We start from the raw sequence: 19,353 nt of genomic DNA on the forward strand, positions 1-19,353 counted from the left end.
AAAAGAATCTACATTGGCCCTGTCCTGGAAGAATATACACTGTAGTGAAAAGGACAGATAATCAAATCAGCAACAATATAAAGGATGGTAATAGAGGGTATTCCAGAGTGACAAGAACATGCAGCAAAAGCACCTACTCTATGCCAAGCATGCAAGCAGAGGGATATGCAAGAGGACTTCTAACATATCACCACTAGAAAGGAAATTAGTCACGCATTCACGTGCAAGCATATTTCAGGATGTTGGAAGCTAGAGAAGTTACCTCTGAGCACAAGATTCTGACCAGAATCTTAAGAAAACTAAATTGGACTTACACTATGCATAAATGGAAAATCCAGTCACATTTTTGGCTCCACAGCTCTAAAAGCATCAGAAATGAAGCCAAGGAATGGGGAGAAGGAAGCAGATGACCATCAGGTCAGAAAGGAAAGGATCAGAAAGAATTGTGGAAGTAACACAACAGTATACTAGGCTAGGAGTCAGGTGAGCTGGGCACTGTAAACTATAGTACTGCCAATGTGCCAGCCCCTATGATTAGCCCACTGGATGCATTATATCATTCAACTATTATTAGAAAGCTGTATGATAGATATCATATTATTCCATCTTAAAGATAAATAAAATGAGGCTTCCATACAATAAGTAAGTTAGCTCTTTCTGACTTCCAATCCTGAGCTCTGAATGACTAGGCTACTGCCCATTAGAATTAGATTATGTACAAAGATTTTTTTTTTTAATCTCAATGTCCAGGCCAATTAAATCAAATTCTCCAATTTGGGGCACATGGGTGGCTCAGTCGGTTAAGTGTCCATCTCTTGATATTGGCTCAGGTCATGATGTCAGGGTGGTGAGATTGAGCCTCTCTCTCTCTCTCTCCCTCTGCCTCTTCCCCCGCGTTCATGTGCATGCTCTCTCTCTCACTAAAATAAATAAATAAATTAATTTAATTTACTTTAATTAATTCTCCAAGGTAGGGCTCAAACATGAGCTTTTTTAAGCTTTCCAGATGACTCTAACGTGTAGCCAAAATTGAGACTCACTGTGGTTCTTCTACTAAGCCACTAGATGACTTTAAAATATATAATTCTTCCACTCAGGCTCTTATCAATAAAGCAAAGAACTAAGACTAGGTTATTTCTGAGGCCCCTTCCAAGTCAAACATTTTTCAGTTCTATGCAAAGAAATTTCTTTTAAAATTAATGCTTCCAAAAGATTTGAAAATGGGTAAGAGAATTTATGGCCTAAGTAGGTCATTAACTACATAGATCCCATCTTGTCAATTGTTAAGATTCTTGATATATATTTATGAACCATCGAAATCCAAAATCTTCCAATATCATAACAAGTCCACTATTGGAATCCAGAAAGTGAATGAGTTAATCACTCCAGTACAAGCTCATGTGATGAATTAGAGAAGACAGGAAGAACTGAAAGTCAATTATGGTTAGTGATCTTAGATAATACAGAAGCCATTGCAGTAAAAATTATGTAAAATTAAAATGCTTATTTTTAGAATTAGTATGTAGCCTATATGCTTTTTCTTTCCAGAAGATCCTTCTAATATAGAGTGTCACAGAGCTCCTAAATTGATGCAGCTATGAAATGGCATTCAATATTTAAGGAGAAAGAAATAGAAGCTGGGACCTAGTAATAAGAAAGGGTCTGCTAAGATGAACATTTTTCGTATTTGGTGGAGCAGTCCAAAGAAGAAGAGGATAGGAAAAGAGACCAGATAAGCTGAAGATAAGTGAGACAAAACTCCACGTGGATTTGTAATTTGAAAACCAATAAATTAATGCCTTTAGGAGAACTGACTGAGGCCAGGGGAGAGAGAAATGAAAAATACCAATTATGGTTTTAAGCACTGGAGAAGAAACCAGACAAGCCGAGAGAAGCATAGCCCTTACACAATTTTTTAGATTCACTGCAAGTTTGAGATCCATGCCATGGCACTATATTCAATTGCACAATGATGGGGCAGAACTGTTCATTAACAAATTCAGGCTCCTTTAGTCCCAATAAAACAATAATTGGACTTTTAGGCATAATCAAGTAAAATCCCACTAGGTAAAAAATAGCTACAACTGTCCATGGGGCCTATTCATACAAAATGGGTCTGAAGGCAACCTGGACTGTGAAATGCTTGTACCTTAGTCATGGGCATTAATGTCGAATCACTAACAAACAGCATCTGGTGTTTTGAATGTTTCCTGTGAATGTTGCCTTCTCAGCCAGGAATTAAATATTGAAGGTTTAAGGAGTCAACCATTATCTTCCTCACTTCAGTCCAAGTTTGTAAGCACAATACCCCTTGCCTCCTAAACAACACTATACATACACAAAATGGGTGAGTCTGGCATAAAACTTGCCTTACCTCACTTCATAGCAACTTCATAACTTGCTTCATAGATTTGTCTATGGGCATTTTCACCAACCCCTCAAGATAACAAGCAAATAGAAGAGCTATGGGGGGAAGAAAAAAAATATATATATATATACACACATACACACACACACATATATATATATGTCATTAAAATGAGATGGTAGAAAAAAGCAAAGGAAGATAAAGAGAGGAGATGTGGAAGAAGGGAGAAGTAGAAAGGACCTTGAAATAAAAGGAAGGTTGTAATAAGGGGCGATGAGATCCAAACAAGCCGGAACTCTTTTGCTAAGAATTGAGTTCAATGCAACAAATATTTGTTGAGTACCATCCAAGTAGCAGGCAGTTTGAATACCTAGAAATAACAACATGTAAGATCCAGTCCGTTCTTTAAGGAGCTCACAGCCCCTTAGCGTAGGCAGACACATATATAGGCGTTCAGATATTCAATTGACAAACTATTTTTTGAGCAAGTACCATGTACCAGTCATCCTCATGCAAAAATCAGTGTAATGTCATAAGTGCTGTGCTAGCAGTAAAAATTAAATACTTTGAGAACACAGAGAAGAGTGATGACTTCCATGATGAGGTCATAGAAGACTTCAGAAAGTGTCAACATCAGAGCTCTAAGGACCAGTGCTGGGTCTTACACTTACCAGCTGTGTGACTTTGGACAAGTTTCAAAGTCATCATCATCCACTACAATATTGTTAGAAGACACATTAAAATAGTCTATGACAATTTTAATGATAACGCTTGTACATCCAAACTCGCAGATGAAAACCATTGGAAGAACAATCCTTCTCACTCCACTGCCCACAGGGTGACTTAGTCAGATTCTCCAAATTTAAGACAGTCTGCAATTAAGACAGTCCATGCTGACCACATTTCTAGATAGCCAGGGTTGAAGACCAAAGGAATGTGTAAAAGAAATTGAGTATCTGCTCTTTACCCGTCAACTACAGTGATGACAGGCCAAGGGGCATATTATGTTGGACACAGTACATCAACGGGCACTCTCCTAGCTGCCCATTCCCACATTGTTTATGGCGCATTAAAATAAGTTTAATGAATTTAAAATTCATCATTTTGCACAGGCAGAGAGTGTGGAACCTGCTTATAAGTTATCTAATCTTCTCCCGTCAACAAACAAGAAAACCAAGGGAAAAAGAAGTTGAATGATATTCCCAAGTTACAGAGCTAGGTAATAAAACATCTAACATAAATGGTTACTCAATTCAGGCTTGAGAATGATCAGGTTTTGAGAGGGGTGAAAAAATGGTGAGGACTTATGGGTCTGTCTATGGTTCTATTTCAGAGAAAGTGGTGTGGAGATACTGGAGTAGGGGAAAGTGAGAGAGGGTTTCTGAGAAAGTAAGAAATGATGGGAAAAATAATTAGACACACATGCACACTGACACACACACACATACAATTAGTTTTTAACATCGATAACCCACCTACCTGTTCCTTGACTATTTCAAAGGAAATAGTCTAAGAGAAATAGCTCTCATACCTTTGAATTGAACAGAGAGTTTGCTTTTGTAAGTAGGAAAGCACCTCCCTTTCTTCTATATGCCTGACACGTTACCAGTTCATGACTAAGTAACTAATGAATAGCTGCCGACAGGTAAACCTCAAGGGGCCTCCAAGGTACAGCTTGGATGTTTGTGTTAATAAGTCTAGGCTCAAAGTAGAACTGGCAATCTCAAAAGGAAATTGTTCTGAGCAATTCACATTTCCACTCATTGTGGCAGGTGTCTCTCCACAAGTGTTTTGCTAATCCTAACCACCAGCTTATAATGCAAAATGGGATTTGGATATGCGAATCTATATTTGTTGAATGTTTAAAAGAATGGATAAATATGGCTCGGAGGGCTGTATTTTATCTACAAGAGTTCAGTCTCATCATTACCACTAATCAACTCAGCTCTTTAACGAAACTAATATTAGAACATTCTTTATCAGGGTTCCTTCCCTCCTGTTTTGCTACATATTGGCAACTCCTCACCAGGAGATCTTAGCTTATCTATATGTGGTGGCAAAACAGAGAATCAAAGGGAAATTGAGGAATCTGTAATTCCCATTGGGATTCAACATAAAAGTTGTAGTAACTCATATATTGGTTCATAAGGTTGTTCATTTCTGTCATCACATAATATTCGAATGCGGGGTGTGTGTGTGCATACATGTGTATGTGCCTGCCTCTCTATTGGGAACTGAAGGTGGAGGAAAGAAAATAGACAGGTGGTAATGGTAGAACTTCAAAGTAGTATCTTGAAAGGTATTTCTCAACCCATAAAAGTGATAACTTTTTAAGTGATAACTTAAAACCCATGTTTTATTAACATGGCCACCTCTCACCCATTTGTAGATGGGTTGATTGAAATCCAGAACTCACAGTGATTTTCCTAGCACAAAATGGACAGATGGACTGGTCAGAGTTAATGCTTATTACCTCTCAGATTATCAACCTCCTTTACACCTAATGCTTTATCAATTTGTACTTAACCAGCTGCTTTGGAAATGTTCTCGATTTACTTTTGTAAATGTTTTATTATCCCAACTAGATAATAAACACCTCCAAGTCACAATCTGTATCTGCTCTGCTCTTGCTACTCCTTCTACACTTCTTATTACCACTGTGTCCCTTGCCCCTATCACCACCACCACCACTCATAGAACACCACTTACATGGGCAAATTTAATCAGTATTTATGACCTGAACACAAATTGTAGCATCTTTTCTGGACTACCATATATATAAGGTTTAATCTTCCTAAACTTCTGTGCCTACAACCTGATTGCTATTTTTATATTCACATTTTTTTTTTACTTCATGTCTTATAGTCTCAGAGCTTTTTATCCAAATTAAGCTTTCTCAGCAAGTAGCTGTTCTGATTAGCTCCTTGCTTATCAGAATATGTTTTTCTAAAAGAAAATTCTTCACCTTTTATTCCTAATTAAATTCTTCTAAAAATTCTAAATTTCTTCTTCTTTTTTCCCCGCCTTTAGAAAATTTTTATTATTGAGAATGCAGTAAAAAAAATGCATTAGACTGGGAGTGAGAAGGTGTTGATTAAGTCTGGCTTCTATCTATCCTTGAAGCTATAGCAATCTCAGCAAGCATGTGCTATATTCATGGACTGATGGGTCAATCAGTAACTGAGTGAATGAATGTCACTTTATCAATATACCTTTGCCAGATCACATAGTCTTCTGAGAACTTGGTTCTCACAACTGTATAAGAGTGTTATAACCTATAATCTTAAAATTAAGATAAATAATCCAGAAGAAACAAAATCATTATCTCAAAGAGAAAAAAGGAAGGAAATCCTACCATTTGCAACAACATGGATGAATCTGGAGGGCATTATGCTAAGTGAAATAAGCCAGACAAGAAGACAAATACTACATGGTATCACTTATATGTAGAATCTTAAAAAAAAAAAAAAAAAAGAAATCAAACTCATAGAAACAGAGTAGAAAAATGAGTGTCAGGGGCTGAAGGTGGGAGAAATAGGGAGAGGTTGTAAAAGGGTACAAATTTTCAGTTATAAGATGAGTAAGGCCTAAGGATCTAATGTATAACATGGTGGTGACTATACACTGTACTGTATAATTGATATTTGCTAAAACAGTGGAACATAAATGTTCTCACCCAAAAAAAAAGTAAATATATGAAAGGATGGATATGTTAAGAAGCTTAGTGGGGGAAATCTTTCCACAATGCACATGTCAAATCGTCACATTGTAAACTTTAAATATCTTGCAATTTTATTTGTCAATTTTACCTCAGTTGAGAAGAACACATATAAAAATAAATAAAGAGAAATATTGGGCACTTCTACTATACCAGTTATTTTAAAATATATAGAGATGCAACTATACAGATAATGATATACACATAATTTAGTCATTACAACAATTTCCATTAACCCCATTTTATGTGGGAAGGAAACTGTAATTCACTAAAACTATGTAACTGGCCCAAGGTCATACAGTGAGAAAGTGGCAAACCTGATTTTTAATCTCAGGTCTGTCTGTTTCCAACATCAGTGTTCTGACCCCTCTGACACACTATTTCTCTTTATCCTTCTAGTTTTTTATCTCTGTATGAACTCCATATTGCCAATCTGCACTTGACTTAGGTAAAGAATGCCTTAAATCTTAGTAGCTTCAAATGCTTCTCAGTGTTCTTAAAGAAAGCATGCTGTTCAGAGGAGATAGGGCTGTTTCCTACAATTAGCAGACCAAAGGAATGGTTGTGTTACAGAGAACACAGATAGGTATTTCAATTTAAGGAAAAAATTACATTCCTTATCAATGTTCATTCATGATAGACACTTCTGGGTCCCTTGCTAAATGGCATTTCAAACTGTGCATAGTTATATGCCATGCTTCAAGAAATACAGACAGGGCGCCTGGGTGGCTCAGTCGTTAAGCGTCTGCCTTCGGCTCAGGTCATGATCCCAGGGTCCTGGGATCGAGTCCCACATCGGGCTCCCTGCTCGGCAGGAAGCCTGCTTCTCCCTCTCCCACTCCCCCTGCTTGTGTTCCTGCTCTCGCTATCTCTCTCTCTGTCAAATAAATAAATAAAAATCTTTAAAAAAAAAAAAAAGAAATACAGACAGAACCTTCCTTTTTTCTCTCCCTAATTCACTAAAAGTTTAATTATTCTAATAATCTGACATATATCTGGATTTACAAGTAATCTCTTAAGAGTGCCCTGCATCTATTTTGCTTTTCCCTCACACTACCCATATCTATCTGCTAAGAGAGCACAGTTCAGCAGCTTTGTTTATTTTAATGCTTCTTTCAACCTACAAACCAAAGGTTAATGACAAGAGGGTAACTCAGACTTCAGATTCCTTAATCTTTTCTGCCTTCATCCAACAAAATGTGGCTTTAAAAAATGGTGGCATTTTCTACTTTTAGGAAATTGCCATGTATGCCCCAGATACCACACTAAGATGATTTCATAATCATTTTCTGGACTCTTTTCACCTAGTGTGCACATGTTTTCCTTTTATCAAAATGACTTTAGGAACAGAAAAGAATTTATTCTACTCTTTCTAAAGAGGCGATCTCATGCAAAACTAAGATAAATTCTTTAGGGTTTTCTATTAAAATCTAGCTTAAATGGTTACAGGGTACATTATTGAATGCTTTGTGACCAGTTATCAGAAAATTACCCTGAAATATAATCCCAGTTAACTAAACTGTTTCCTGCCCATGTCCTATCATCCAATTTGCTTCAATCCTACCCTTCAACAACTAGTTCTTTTCTCCTTCTGCATTCATGCTAGTATTTTTAGATTACTGAGGTTTGGGATGATGATCCAAGGACATTGTAAGATTAAAACCTTCAAGAAGGTTCAAGTGGCATTCGATAACCATACCTCCAATGACAAGAAAGCTGACTAATACATTTCAGAATGCCTATTCAGTAACAAAGATTAAAATAAAATATACTCATAGAATTCACTCTTAAATAACCAGAAATCCAACTAAATAGAACAACCCATTTACCAAGACGTCTGGTTCATCATATATTCTAGTGCATTTCATATTTGAATGCGCAAGGTCAGAAATATCCTGCTGTCCCCAAAGTTAATTTTGGGCTGATTCATGTTTAACAGGTATTACATGGAAACCAGGTCAAGTGTTTCTACAGAAAGCCAGTAGATTTTTATGGTTGTTCTTCCCACATGGTGGGAGGCAGGAGAGGATAGAGGATAAAAAGAGGCCTCTGGGGTCAAATGCCAAGTTCTATCGAGGTTCAGTTCCCACTGTTCCACTTATTCAACCTGACTTCATCACAGCAGAGAGCACGATGCCATGAGCCAGATGTAAATATTCCCGTTTGGAGCTGTCAGACATTTTTGGTGGTTCACCAGCCTGACCTTCAAAATCATGTTCATGACATTTATCTCAAGTCTAAAAGTTCCATGCCAGAGAATTTAAACCGTGTAAGCATCAAAATAGCAGGCTCTTACATCAAAGTTCAAATCTCTATTTAAAAAAAAAAAGAAAAGAAAAAAACTTTGTCCCACCACTTAATTTTTAAATCCTGGGGGGAGCGGGTGGGGATCAAAAAACAGAAAATACAGCATTGTTTTGCTTTGTTATTTCATGACAACAAATTATAGCAATTGAAATTTTAAATTGAAGCTAGGGCATGAAGTACCTTTTTTATATATGAATGAATTTTCAAGAAAAATCATGTAAGATTTTGTTTTTCAACATTGACCATTCTCCATGAAGCAGGGTTTGTTGTTTTTTTTTTTTCTTTTTCTGTATATGTTTCTATTTATTGTGTTCTTACAAGCATCTAAGAAACTCAGTCATAAAAGTAAACTGTATAGTGGATTTTTTTTTTCTAAATACCTCAAGTATTTTTATAGCCAAAGCTGTCTGCTGCCTTTCCTTTGTAGAACCATGAACTCTGAGTTACCCTCTAAATAAGACCGACAGCTCTCTTCAGTGGTACCAGCCTGGGGTAAGAGGCTGCATTTTGTAAAAGTAAACAATATAATACATTTGCAAAAGAAAAAAAGAAAAAGACAAATCTAGCTATACCTCCAGGAATCAAAACTAAGCCCTCTGGAGGATTTCTCCAACCACTTTGTCCTTCTCCAACTCCAATTTGTCCTTTTCTAGTTCTGATTATACTTCCAACAGGTCAACAGTAGATGCGTAAGCACTTTCTAATGGTTCATATGCACCAGTCCCCCTAAGCAGCCACATCTTGAGGAAGAAATCTTGTCTTTTTCTCCCTTTTTATCTTCCACAGTGCTGGGCCAGGAAATATTTAAGAAGTACTTGCTGATTTATTGCCTCTTCAAAACCACAGAGCTACACACACACACACACACACACATACACAAAAAGTGTTCTACAAAGATAGAAGGGGGCTTTTTTGTCATATGACATCGATGAACCACCTAAAAGGAATTTCAGGGGCCGAAAGTGAATCTAAGATGTACTTCTCCAGGCACTAAAGAACTGCCACAGTGCTCTCTGTAGAGTTGAAAACAATGAGGTCCTCACTGACACCTGCACTTAACACCTCCTGGCCCACCCCGCTAAGTGGGCCAGCAGAGTAAAGCAATTATCCAGGTGACTCATGGAAATAAGCCATTTTTAGCTGAAATAGCTAAGCAGTTCAAGCTAAAGTAGGTTGTTACCTGGGTCATTCAGGCAAAAGCACGTTGTTACGTTTAAATTTTCTGGTAGTAGGGGGAAGGGTAGAAGCCAACTAAACAAAAAGTTCAGCCAGAAGTTCTCTCCAAACCCTGGAATCACTGCTTATGTACTTCCTGAGCTATTGAGAAGAGAAAGGAACTGGTATTTTGGTTATCTCATATTCTACTGCACGCATTGACAGGTGTAGTCTTATTTTGGAATCAGGAGCTTTTGGTCTTAAGAAATTACCTTTTACCATCGTTGTTTGGTGGGATAGAGATCCTGACTTGTTCAAGCACTGAGAGGCACTTCACAGACATCAGTTTACTTAACAATAAATCCTGACACCAGAACTGTAGTAAAGTTCCTGTTCCTTATAGAAATAACACTTAGGATCTATGTTGTTCATGTTGAATACAATACCGGTTCCTGGCAGTGACCTCTGATGCATGCAAATCCTTTCTTTATACGCTACCAAAGGGGTGACTGATGACTGCCATTGGGAGGGATGGGTGCTGGCACAGAGCTTCCCCATCTATGTCCGCCCAAGAGCTTTGTTGACAAGCTGCTTCCCTACATGTCCAGGCTATTTCTTGCCAGAGCCGGGATTTATTTCACTTTGTTGGATCTCTGCAGCAGCAGTGCTTGAACTTGTGTCTCAGTAGGAGGTTCCATGTTTTATTTGCATACTCTGTTCACTACAGCTCTAAAGCCACAGGCCCTGCCAAGGAAACTCTTGTAAACCACTGTGTTTTTTCAAACCATAGAAAGAAAGCTCAGCTTCAGTAACAGAGGACAGAGAATGATGCAATAGGGTAGGGTAGAATGGGTAAGATGCCCCACAGAGTACAGACACTGATGGAACCTCCAAGGACATTTCTTGGCCATAGATCAGCTCACCTGTTAATCCTCTTGATAGGTAGCTGTTCACAGTATAGACTCTGGAGTCAGACTAGACAGGAATGGAATTCTGATTCTTCACTTACAATGGAATCACTTTAGAAAAGTTGTTTTAACCACTCTAAGCCTCAGTTTCTTCATCTCCAGTGTAAGAATAAATACTAACACAACCTTACACAGTTGTTGAGAAGATCAAATGAGATGTCTGTAAAGCACTGAGCACAGGGGTGGTACAAAATAAGTTTTCTAAAATGGTACCTATTTGATCATTTCCTTTTTAATGCTTTAGGAATTGTCCGGCCTATTGCTCCTCATGAATGACATTTCTTCCCTGGACCATCACAAAATGAAACATAGATTAATAGCTTTTCCTCCTTCTTTTGCAATCCCAAATTAGGGTTCATGGCATAACTGACATTTAACCAGGAGTAATAAGAAAACCAGGAATGAAATGCTATCCACCAATGAGCTGGTCTTCATCTTTTTGATATTTTTGATCCCTTAAACCCATATTAGCCATTCATGAATTTGTGTAGCTAAGCTTAGAAGGACTAAGAGACTAAGGCAAGAGTCATTTTCAAACACAGAAAAAAAACAGACACAAATTGTATTAGACACTTAATTTGTGAATTGGGATTATAGGGACTTGAGTTCAGGGGTTCAGGATGAAGTGGAAAACGAAGAGAGGAAATTAAAACAAGAGTGAGTCGTGTGGTTGTCTAAAATGCATCAGTAAACCTAGCATGCAAAAGATCATTTATAACAAAACTGTCCTAGAAAATCTGGACTTGGGGTTACTACCAGCTGGGACAAAAAATCTCAGAGAGCCTTTTATATATATTAGAGTTGGGCTGCCAGTGTGTAATTAAATAGGAAGCCCCTTTCTTTAGGACCTCTCTATTCAATAGCATTGAGTCCTCACCTGTATTGAACTGAGTAAGGCATTCATGTAGCACCATCATCCTTTAGAAATTTTACTTTAGGGTGCCTGGGTGGCTCAGTTGGTTAAGCGACTGCCTTCAGCTCAGGTCATGATCCTGGAGTCCCTGGATCGAGTCCCTGCCGAGCAGGGAGCCTGCTTCTGCCTCTGACCCTCCCCCCCTCTCATGTGCTCTCTCTCTCTCATTCTCTCTCTCAAATAAATAAATAAATAAATCTTTAAAAAAAGAAATTTTACTTTAGAACTGAAAAATTTGTGATACATATTTTTGGGGGGAGGGGTTGTAGGCATTTGCAGGCATGCTTTAATAATTCACTTCAGTTTCATCACAGCTACATACCACTTTCTTAATTAAAAATTGCTCTGGCTCTATTTCTAATATTTGGTCACTGATAAGGGATCTGCCACTTCTAAATCCCAACATGACAGATAACCAAATCCAGCAGAAGATTTGCTATTTATAAATTCATAGCCATCACAGTGACTTCTAGCTAAGAAGAATGTGGTCTTTTTATTACATACAAATTATCTTTTTTACTATCTGCAAAACAAATTAGAATAAAAATTAAATTGAAAAAGTATGTTTTCAGTAGGAAAAAAAACTAAAAGAAAATTACTTCCATAATCAACAATAGTGTGCTTTATTAAAATTCCATTAAGCTGTATTGTTTATTGCATTGTTCCCCTACTTAAGGCCTTTCAAAGACTCCCCTTCTCTTTCTGTCAAGTCCATGATGCCCAGCACAATTTAGCCCCTCCCTCTGTCTCCAAACTTAACTTGTGCCACTCTCCTCCATGTTTTCTTTTCTCCAGCCAGACAAGCCTTCATTCAATCTTTTGAAGAGCTAAATACCTTCCTACCCCAGGCCCTTTACGTGTGCAAACATCTTTACTTGGGTGCTTTAACTTCACACCCTTCCCACTCCCCCTAATATTCCTTTATCCTATTGCACATTCCCCTACCGCTCAGTACTTTTCCTTTGTGGTACATATTCATAATCATAATTAATTCATTATTGGAGTGCTCTTTCTCTTTCTGCTGAACTCAGATTTCCATGAGAATAAATACTTTATCCTTCTTATTCATAGCTCTATCCTCTTCTCTTAACAAGAAAGCACACAGTAGGTGCTCACTAAAAATTGATTGGCTGATGGAATAATTACTACAGATTTTAGTGAAACCTATAAGATATATTATAGCTTCTTTCTTGCTTAACAATATTGTAGCTCTTCTAAGAAGCTGGCACTCTTTTGTAGATACTCAAAGAGAAATTAATGTCAATAGTTATTTTTTTTAAGTCCCAGAGGAAATGATTACTGCAACAGTTTTTAGTGGGCAAAACTGTCTTGACTCATATCTGCTTAAGATTAAAGTACGTAGTCTTTTCATTAAAATTCCTTGCCTCTCTGCCTGTCAGTTTCAACTAGAATTCTCTCCTCTCCACCTAACCAAGCCTGTGGAAGATAAAATGCTTTCTTTCTAACGTTGAATGTTGTATCTTTACCTTTAAATAGGAAAATCCTAACAACTAAAAAACTATCTCCTTATCAAATTCTTACCCATTTTCCCTCTCCATTCTTTTTAGGTAGTTGTGATGTCACAAATGCAACTCTAGTGTCCCACCAAATGGTATAGACCAAGAACTGAAACTACTGTGCAATTGTCCAAATTATAGTGAACATCAGATAAAAGGCTTGCTATCTCCTGTTCTCTATTTTCAGGAGCCATAAATAACCTAACACAAGCACAGCGCCCACTGCAAGCAACACAATGCATTCTGGAAGTTTAAATAGGAGAACAGTCTTGCAGTTTCAGTAATACATGTGGAAGTCATGTAAATTACCTTCTTAGCAATCCAGATTGACCAGAGCATCATAACCAGCCAAGCTTCCGCTGGTGCTCTGCATTTTGCCTCAAAATGGCTACTAAACAATGCCGCTATTATTTGCTGCCTATGTGTGGTTAGTACTAAAATAGAGAGGAGTTTCTGTGTTTGTGTTTGTCAGACTTTTTAATAATTCACACATTAATCAGGCAATTCTCAATCTGGCTGATCTTGAGATTTAAGACACAAGATTCTTTCAAATAAAGAAAATGAAAAAGCTATTTGTGCCTGCCCAAAGAGAGGTATGTTGATACTGGTTTCCTTCAAGCTGTGCTGTGATCAAATCAACTCCTTAGCACAAGTGTCCCGGCCTTGGAGAGGGTCGTCTCAGGGAGCAGTACAGTTTACACAGCATTAGGTGCCAAAATGTGAGCTTGGGCTTGGCTCCACCTCCCTTACGAAAGTCAAGAATGGAAAATCTTGTCACACCGAAGATTCAGTTAGACTTGATTCAAATATTTAGGCTATGACTACTCAGGATGAAGTAGAGTTGAAGTACAGTTAATTTGACTAATGTGTTCCCTCTTGTCCTTGACCTCCATCCTCCCCCTGCACACACACCCTTCAAACTTGAATGTCTCCTTCCTTTGCAGTCTTTTGCAGTCCTCTTTGACCCCATCTCATGCTCCCAACTCTGGTTAGACGGCCCCCCCTCTGTGTTCCCATAGTACCCTATGCTTACCTCTATCATATGACTTACAACTTATTTTTAATTACCTGTTTGCCTTTTACCATAATGAGATCCACAAATTGCTTAATGGGAGGGATCCCATTTTATTCCTCCATATATACCCAGCATCCAGTTCTGTTCCTGGTCAATAATTCTTTAATAAAAGAATGAACTAAGGGATTACATACTGTAAGATTCCATGTGGAGTCACAAAATGCCTGACACGGTAACTTTCTTGGTAACTTTCTTTCATACTATATCCACTTACTGTTATCCCAAAATCTACAGACTAGAAGTACTGGCTCCAAGATTTCCCGGACTCTCCTCAGAAATAGCTGAGGAGTGCTGTAGTGGGCTATGAGCCATAGCAACTTAAAAATTAAGGGGAAAATCTTTTATCCAAAATATTGGCTGGCCTTCAACTTAACTTTTTTACATCTTCTATCACTTCCCTCTGATCCTTCCATGGGGAGCGCTTCTCCTGTGTATCCTCTTGGCATCTCATATCAAGGAAGCTAAATGCACATTCTCCTTTCCTTAGCTGTCACCATGCCTTGTTCCATCACCTTTGTTGCTTCCTTGAAACCCTTCATCTATTGAGATTGCTCTCTTACCCATGCCATCTGCCATCTACTAATATCCAGCGTACCTCACTGCATTCTTTGAGGATACTGGAACTTGGTTTATAGTTTTTCTCTTCCTATAGTCTCCAACCATCATCTTAGGCAACTCTGCTATCACACTGAGAAATCATTTAAGCTTCTAATTCCCTGACCTCCTCTGATTCAATGTGTTGTATCCAAGCACCAGACTCTTGATTCGCCAGTCTACTTGTTTTCCCCCTCTATGGGGCTGCTGATTAGGAATTGGGGAGGATGGATGGAGGCAGGAGTTTGACTTAAGCTAGGAGCCCTGGGCAAAAGAGATACGGACTGTGAGCCACGTAACTAAAGGGAAATTGGTGACTCATCTTGAACAAGGAAGAGCAGGGAAGTAAGAATGGGTCCAAAATATCAAGTATAATGAAGCAAGGTAAAATTAGCCTGGCAGGTAAAAACCTAGAAAAAAAATAATATGGACGTTGTTACAGTTGTTAGCACTCTTAGCTGCCCGTGGTTATCTGCTCAAATTCCCCTCACATTCCTTCTTCTCACCTTCATCTCCACCTTTGGAAACAAGTCTGACTCTGTGAGGAGATCTGTTCCTGGACTTGTATGTGCAGAATGAAAGGGAAGGCCTAGTCGGCCAAGAGAAGGAAAGGAATTCATCGACTCCGTCAAGAGCTGGAGGAAAGTAATATGAGTATGAACAGGACAGCTCCCCCTCAGGGCTGGACTGACGGAGGGGTGGAAGTTGGAAATATGAGGCTCCAGAAGTATATGAGAATTGCCAAGGAAAGAAAAAAAGAATTAAAAAATTGGATCCCATTTAGACCTTCCAAGGAAATAAATGGAATTCTTCATTTTGGGTGTGTGTATATGTGTATCTGTGCTTTACTCTGGGTCTGAATCACATAAGTCACAGCTTCAATTGAATTACTTTGGAATCCATAGTGGAGGGTTGGCATCAGATAATGGACCAACTAAGTAAGGACATTTAAGGTGCAAAGAATTCTATGGACTGCTAGTGACCAGTCCCTGAGTGAGCAGAGAGCTGTGGAGGCACAGTACCAAGTTGGGTAGCCTTGATCTCTCACTACTGCTAGTTTGCAGAGTGCCAATCCCTAACCTGGATCAACCCAACCATCTGTTTCTGTGGGCTTGCTCCCAAGCTACCAAATGCAGTTGGAGAAAATTGGCTCTAAAACAAATTTATAATTTTCAAGCTCAGCTGGACTGTCAGTGCTGCTCAGCAATTCTTTTACTTGCCCATGATTGGTTCCCTTCCCCACTCTCAATCACAGCTGTGCCAATATTTTATCCTTTTTTTTCAGAGCTCCATACAACTTTCTCTCCATTCATGTATGCATTCAACAACTATTTATTGAGCACTTACTATATTCCAGGCACTTTTTTAGGAGTTTGTAGGAGATTAAAAAATAATCACAGATTCTTTGAAGCTCCTCTCCCCAGAAAGGGGGTCTATTTCTTTTCCCCTGAATCTGGTCTGACTTGCTATCTGATTTGCTTTGGCCAATAAAATGCAGGAGAAACAATGTAGCACTACTTTCAAACAAGGTGTCAAGAATCCCTGTCACTTCCTCTCCCCCTCTTGGAACCCTAAGACCACCATGCTCTGAAAAGCCCCAATCTAGTAGTCTTCTTGAGAATGAAAGGCAAGGATAGAGATATCTAGTCAACTCAGCCTTCACAGCTGAGGCAACCACCAGCCAACCCACCAACTGACTGCAGCCGCCTGAGGGAGTCCCTCTGGTTTTCTCTATTTCCTTCCATCTCTGCTTGAAAATCAGCCAGTTCTTGCCTTATCTAATCTCCTTTGTGTAATACTTAGGGGAGCTAATAGTAGCCAATGCACACTCCTCTCTAACACTTTTCAACAACTTCCTCTAGCAATAAAGTCAAGATCCTTCAAAGTCTGGCTCCAACATGCTTTCCTGTCTCAATCTACTCCATTATTCATCACATTCATCAGTTCTGTCTATGGTCCAGGACTTTGCACTGCTCACCCTTACATGCCATGTATGTTTACACCATGCCTTTGCCTTTGCTCATCAATGATGATTAAAACTCCTGATACTACATCTTCATGTTCTTAAGTTTATTTTAAGTATATTTTTTGTGAAATTGTCCACAACTTTATCCCATCTAATAACTTCAGTCAAAATTAGTTTCTTCTTAAAAAAATAAAACTTTAAAAAAAAATTTTTTTTAATTAATTTCCTCTTCCTCTATTGCCCCAGAGCAATTTATTTTTAATCCTAGGAGAATATAACATTGTGTTATAGTTTATATATTTCTTTTGTGCCCCAACCTGCCTCTTGACCATTAGTCACTAAAGAATGAAGATTTAAGGTCACAGATCTTTGTGTCCTTGGTGTGTAATATGGAACATAATGGGAGCTCAGTTAATATTTATGAATTGTTGAACACTACATCAAAAACTATGATGTACTATATATTGGCTAACTGAACATAATTTAAAAAATGGAAAAAAAAGTTAATACTAAAAAAAAATTTATTAAAATTAAATACATGCATACAAAGCTAACAGTATTATAGTCAAATAATTCTGTCCACTCACATCTCACCAATCATTATGGCCAAATCAAGTGTGCAACAATCTACCCCGATATTTAACTCAGCCAGAATGACTGGGCCACCCATGGGACAATCAGATCATTTTACACTAGGAATACTATTCCAATTTTTCAGAGCATTAAAGGAGAGAAGTTGCTAACAATACACAGATGGCCTAAAAGAGTTAATGCACTCTATCTCCAAAGAGCAGGCACTTTATTTTCTTCTTGCTACCAAGACAAGACTCATTATCTAATTTTGTGCATCTGTCTTAAAGTTATTTATAAATACAGACCATTACTTTAAAAGGACAATTTTGGGTTGCTGTTTAGAACTACCTCATTTAAATGCATTAAATCCTGAAAATATAATGCATTTTCAATGCATGAAATCATTGAAAAATGCAGAGAAGCATGGGAAAACAGATATCTTCACAAGATTCTCGTTCATATTGCTTTGTATTCCTGCTCATAGGACAAAGTTCTGGAAGAACATATAATCTTATTTTGTAAGGGTTACAGATACGTATGTAAAAGATTCCATTATGCATCTTTTATTTTCCACTCATATTTATTTTGATGGTATCTCGAAATTTAAGCATATCACATATGCTTTCTGATTGTGTTTTTGTATGTTTTTGTTGGATCTATAGCTTCTTAGAACCAGAAGGAACCTAAAGATTATACAGCACAATCCCTTTATTTTACTGAAATTCAGAAAGGTCAGGTGACTTGCCCAAAAAGAAAATAGTAAGATTAACAACAAAGTTTCCTGAGCCCATTAGAAATGGAAGTGGCATAGGAAAACTAACATTTATTAAAGAGGTTTTAGGATCTCTGAGTTCCAATCTCAGCTCAGATCAATTAAACATTTTTTGTTTGTTTGTAGAAATTGGGGAGATAATATAACCCTGCTTAAATAAGCTGATGGGAGTACTACATAAAATTTATATCTGCCATAATTCTACCAAAGACTCTGTGATTTTAAAAATTCCTGCTCTTAGTCAAATTAGAGATTTATTCTATATTTCAATACAGTTTGCTTACACATCCACACACACAGATAATCAATAGCAGCCTAGGTTAACTGGAAGATGCCTCCTTCAATAATGTGTATCCCTAACTTACAATAATGAAAATCTTACTATGCCTGAATCCCTCAGATGCATCAGTCACTTTTTTCTTGGTGATTTAATCACTTCCTTCCATTTAATTACTTTGAGGATTAACTGTGGGCAAATGTATTCCAATAATAGGCCAATCTACAAAGAACAGGAAGCTTTCCTCGCGGTCCCAGGGGAAATTTAGCACTTCCAACTATAACTCTGCATTACAGCTCTCATGTTTCTGTTAGCCCTTAAGCCATGTGTGTCACCTTACTTGTTTGACTGTAAAAAAAAGTCACAGGATGCACTGTTTACACGCTAGCATTTGTACACAATTTCTGGCAGGAGTAAAGATGGCTTTTCTTAATCCAGGCCATACAGGAAGCTATTTCTTTCCAAATCAAGTCATTAATGCTTAAACAAGCAAACAGCACCACCAGGACAAAAATCAATTTGCAAAAAGGGAAAGCTTTGTTCCAAACACTCCAGGAGTCACTGGGGAAAGATGCTTTTACAAATCTAATGCTTGAGAGTATTACAGTATTAGGTTAGGTTGATCCTATTTTTCTAGTTGGATTTATTTTATTTGAAAGTCAAAGTGACTAAGAGTATTGAGTACTATCAGCAATGTTTTCAATATCAGAAGAAGTAATCTTCCTTCTGAATAGCAAGCATAGACATCTTCCCACTGACCTTCATTTGACCTGTTCATTACATGTGTCTGGGTATTTTCCAAAGGCTAAATGCTCCATGGCAATGGCTCCTAAACTACTGCACGTTAGAATCACCTAGAGAGCTTTTCAAAATCCCAATGCCCAGGGCTGCCTGGGTGATTCAGTCGGTTAAGCGTCCAACTCTTGATCTCAGCTCAGGTCTCAATCTCAGCGTCGTGAGTTCAAGCCCAGTGTTAAAAAATTAAAAAATAAAAAATCCGAATGCCCAGGTTGCACCCATCGCAGTTAAACCAAAATATTTGGTGGGTGGAAGCCAAGTATCAGTGTTTTTAATGATTGCCCAACTGACTGCAATGAAAAGTTTGGGAACCACCGTTCTAGGACATTCCTGACTCCGGTTGCTTTCTGGT

This window comes from Neomonachus schauinslandi, chromosome 5 (genome assembly GCF_002201575.2).
Source record: "Neomonachus schauinslandi chromosome 5, ASM220157v2, whole genome shotgun sequence".
In the NCBI taxonomy this organism is placed as follows: Eukaryota; Metazoa; Chordata; class Mammalia; order Carnivora; family Phocidae; genus Neomonachus; species Neomonachus schauinslandi.